The following is a 4,563-nucleotide window of genomic DNA, read 5'->3' as shown; positions in this document are numbered from 1 at the left end:
ATTTGAACCTGCATTGATCGCTTGTTCTTGCTTCCTTTTCCAAGCAAAACATGCCTTCTTCAAGTGACCCGGCTTTCTGCAATAGTAGCAGCTTCTAGTCTCCCTCTCTCCCTCAGCCTTATCTTTGTTTTGTTTCTTCTTGTTGAAAACTTTCTTGTTCTGACCCTTCTTCAAGAAAAGACTCTCAGCCACTGGATCATTTTGTCTAGTAGAAGTGGAATAATCATTCTTCTGCGATTCCTTCATTTTCAGAGCAGAATGAATTTCTTCATATGTAACCTTGGACTCTCTTCCAAGTAACACCGCATCCTTGAAGTGTTCAAAACTCTTAGGAAGCGAATTCAGCAGCATCAAGGCTTTATCTTCATCCTTGATCATTTCATCGATATTTTCCAAATCATCTACACACTTACCAAATTCTTCAAGTTGCTCTGTAATTCCTCTCGCATCTGAGAATCTGAATGCAAGGAGCTTCTGCTTCAGGTGTAAACGATTTGTAATGGACTTGGTCATGTACAATGACTCAAGTTTTGTCCATACTCCCGCAGCTGTCTCCTCTTTGGAGACTTCCCTCAGAACCCTATCTGACAAATTCAAGATTAGGGTGCTGTAGGCTCTATACTGCATATCCTGAAGCTTTCCTTTCTCTTTTTCATCGACCTCCGCTTCTTTCTCGGCATCGACTTCATTCTTCAAGATATTCCATAGGCCCTGCTGCATCAAGATGGCCTTTATCTTCAACCTCCACAGCCCAAAGTCATTTTTCCCGGTGAACTTCTCCACCTCAAACTTAGCTGTAGACATTTCTCAAACAGACGGTGGGCAATCGCCAAGATCAGCTCAAGTACCGGAATTCTTGGACCCTAACTATCCCAGAAAGCAATCAAGAACTCCTTTGGGAAATTCCCACAGACGGCGCCACCTGTTGGGTTGCGATGCCGCTGATCTCACACACGTAATCGAGAAAATAAAGCACGCAAACGATATAACGTGGTTCGGTGATAAACCACCTACGTCCACGGAGAAGATGACCGGAATCTTATTGATGAACTCTTTACATTTACAATGAACTCACACTCACACTCTACCGCTCACAACCGCTCGCTATCTTGAGAATTAATCTCTCTGGGTGTGTGTGTATATGGTGTAATTCTGCTACTTCACTACTGAGCTCTATCGAGCTATTTATACAAGATGCAATCAAGAAATAAAATCCAACTAACTCTATTTCCCAAAGTTAGTTATAACCGCTACTAGGCTCAAAACCGAACTCCCTTCTCGGCTCAAAAACCGAACTCCCTTCTCGGCTCAAAAACCGAACTCCCTTCTCGGCTAGCTCAAAGCCGAGCTTCATTTCTTGATCTCTTCTTTGAGCTGCAGAGGCTCCACCACTCGATCAAATCAGTAGTTTGCATGGACACACTTTCACAAAGACTACATATTTTTTTCTTATATTATTTACCCAAGTTGTAAAAGTATGGTTCTAAAGTTTATCTTTAAATATATTACATATTCAATCTATATATTTGATGAATAGTTATAGAATTTTTAAAACTTGTAAGTTAGTTCATATACTTCTAATTTTAAAAATACAACCGACTGATATGCCATCATCTACTAACAAAAGTAACAATATTGGTTCTTCTCTTAATTATGCATTTACTTTTAGATAGAATAAAGAACATGGAAAATTATGTTAAATACAGAGAGTCAGTAAATGAACTTATACTTACTATATTATTTAAGTTTAGATTTGGTGAAAATAAAATATAAATACAAGCTATATATTTTATTTTTGCATATAATATTTTTAGCATCCCTTTGAAATATATAAATAAAAAATTTAGACAAAGTGAAGCCCAGCCCAGCCTCGCCTGCCTTAGATATGGCTTGGGCCTCACTTGATAACCCAACAAGATACAAGAAAAAAGTAAAAAGAGATTAAGTCTTTTTGCTTATATTTTATTTTTAAATTTTATTTTTTATCTTATTCTATTTTTTTAGTAAAAAACATATATCTAGAATGAAAGCTTCTAAGAAACACATTTATGAACAAGAGACTAAGAAAATCTACAAAACAATAGAAATAATACATTTTCTTTTAGTTACTTTTTTAATGCTCAAATTAAATGGACCCATACACTTTAATCGTCCTACTGTTTATTTCTAATAATAAAATATAGTATAATTAAATATATAGATTAACAATACAAAAAAAAAAACAAGTTGTACTGAACAATAAGAATAAGAAATAAGTTAAGAAAGAATATTTGGATATTCATGTTGAATTAATAACGAAATATTTACAAATTATAATTTTAAGTGATGAACAAACAAACTTCTAATTTAAATTATAATGACGAATTTTCGATAGAATTTAAATTAATTCTATGAGTTGTCAAAGTAAAAGATGGCGTAAAAAAGAAAACAAGACATAAGTTTAATACCTGTTCGTTGAGATACAAATGAAGGCGGTGGCCCATATAATATGGTCTAATTTCGTCGGATCACATACAACCCGGCCCAATTAAACTCAATTGGGGAATTCTTGTTGAGCGATGCGTACGCGAAAAGAACAAGATGTCGATGATGCTGCTAGACGATTTGTGGAGAATCATACTGGAGATTGGTGTTGAAACCAAAACTCTTGATTACAAGAGTTTGTGCTGCCTCTCCATCACCTGCCACCGATTTCGCCGACGAAGATTCTCTGTGCTCGCCTCTTCTTCTTTCCGATTTCCCTTCCACCGCCAACAATTTCATTTCCAGGGGCAAGGCCAAGAACCTCTTCCAAATTAGGTATTCAGTTTGGGTAAATTTTTCAGCTTAATTGTGTTAAAACCACTACTTTATATATAGATGATTGATAAAATACATGAATTCGGAATTGTAATTACAACTGACAAGGTCGTTTTGTTGAATATTTGGTCAATTGATGATTAATTACTGTGGTATCAAATAGCAGTAGTTTCAGTTGATTGGTTGCAAAAATCATGATAGGTATGAGAAGGATAGAGATAAAAAGCGGCTAGCACACAGAAGAGCTTTTCTTCGAATCGAGAGCGAAATAGCCGTGCATTCGAGGAAAATTCGGGAGATAAAGCTCCGGTCTTTGGAGGAGAAGAAGAAGATGGATGAGGCAGTTGGTGAGCTTATCAATCTTCATAGGATAAGGTAATCAAGACAGCATATGTGATGTGATGTGATCTCTGATTCTGTGGATTGATAAGAGTAGAACTACCTAATTGATTGGTAGATTATTTTGTTGGTATATGTTAATTGAAGTCATTTTACTCTTTGCATTACAACTTGTTCGTAAATCGATGTTCTTAGATAATTTGATAATATATGCACGCAGTATTTAGTGTCCGAGTTTGGTCTTTTAAGCCAACCTTGGACTTGTGATATTATTAGGAGGCGAGCTTCTGTTGCACTAAACGTTTGGCAGCCAGAAATGATTCGTAGCAGACAAAGGGAGATGGTCCAGCAGACCAACGTGCCTGTTCACGTTCGGATCAATGCTCTTGAGATGGAGGTTAGCTTTTGCAAGCAACAAATTGCAGCATTTGAACGTGCCATTGTAAGATAAGATGCTTCCTTATAACAGACGCTGTATGCCGTGTACAACATTTACTGATTTTGCTTCATGTCCCATTGCAGCAATTCCGGGAAAAAAGACGTCGTGCAGCTGAAGAAGAGCTGGATTCCGTGAAATACCATCCACTCCAAGATCTTCGGAACACTAGTGGTCATTCAAGTGGATGCCGAGTTAGAAGTAAAAGATTGAAAGGTACCTCAGACTGATTAAAATATAGCTTTTCTTTCGAATTTCTGTTATTAAGGAAGTCTCGGGTCAGGTTCTGTCCGGATATGGTTATGAGAACATGTTTGAAGGATACGCTGGCGAAGGAAACAAGTTACTGTATTTAATTAGTAAGCTCCGAACTAGGAGAAAGGTGTAATTTTGTAATCTTTTAACGATTTTAGTTGGTAAAATACATTTCACCTCCCTAACCAATAGGTGTGGTTCCTTGTGTTGTAATAGGATTGATGTTTCCAAATTTTTGGGCCAAAAGTTAGAAACATTATTATTTTCATCAGGGTCGTTGAAGGATCTAATATCTAAGAAAACCTAAGCCCTAATTTGTGATTGAGAAAAACTTCTATGGGGCATGCTTACATTGTGGGCGTATCAGAGAGAAGTGAAAACCCTTCTCCCTATCTTCCCAATCGATGTAGCAGCCTCCAACTCGGCTGCCTCCCTTCTCTTCCCCCTGTCACCTCCACCACCTCTTCATCCGCATCTTATCTATGCTATCGCCGCACCTTATCCCTAGCCTCTTCCATTGCCCGTGCCTCTTCCCCTTCTGCCCCCACTGCTAGGATTGGGAAAATGGATATCAGGTATCAGGTTTACCTACACTCGACCCGAGCCTGGTAGGGTATTAGGTATCTGATACCTGATTTTTTGGGATTGGTACTGAATCGGGTAATGGGATTTAGGACACGTCGGGTATCAGGTAATCTGATAGGTATTGGGCAACTCGATTAATACCTAGTTTT

At 37.7% G+C, this 4,563-nt stretch overlaps 1 pseudogene; it reads left to right on the top strand.

Annotated features, from left to right (window-relative positions):
* The first annotated feature begins 2,508 nt into the window (after positions 1 to 2,508).
* LOC121746937 lies at positions 2,509 to 4,097 on the top strand (annotated as a pseudogene).
* Positions 4,098 to 4,563: the final 466 nt, after the last annotated feature.

Source organism: Salvia splendens, chromosome 9 (genome assembly GCF_004379255.2).
Source record: "Salvia splendens isolate huo1 chromosome 9, SspV2, whole genome shotgun sequence".
NCBI lineage: Eukaryota > Viridiplantae > Streptophyta > Magnoliopsida > Lamiales > Lamiaceae > Salvia > Salvia splendens.
This window is presented reverse-complemented; position numbering and strand designations above follow the sequence as displayed.